The sequence below is a fragment of the Pimephales promelas genome, chromosome 15 (genome assembly GCF_988280905.1).
Source record: "Pimephales promelas chromosome 15, fPimPro1.hap1.1, whole genome shotgun sequence".
NCBI classification, from domain to species: Eukaryota; Metazoa; Chordata; class Actinopteri; order Cypriniformes; family Leuciscidae; genus Pimephales; species Pimephales promelas.
The window spans coordinates 24884388-24884637 of record NC_142783.1 but is presented as its reverse complement, the minus strand read 5'-3'; positions in this window follow the sequence as shown (position 1 = coordinate 24884637).

The window sequence follows — 250 nt, the reverse complement described above, 5'->3', positions numbered from 1 at the left end:
TGATGATGATGATGATGATGGTGCGCCGCCGACGGTGCGTCACTCTCATTTATGGTAATGAAAAAAACACCCAGTCACATAGCCTACAGTAGGCTACATCATGTAGACTAAAATTGCAAATAATTTTGATGCTCGTCAGACAGCTAAATATCGGATTTAAAATAACTGTGGTTATTTCTGCCATTGGTGGAAGGCTAATTGACAAGAAATGCAAAGTTTTATAATCTTGCTGATAATGTTTCTTTAGTCA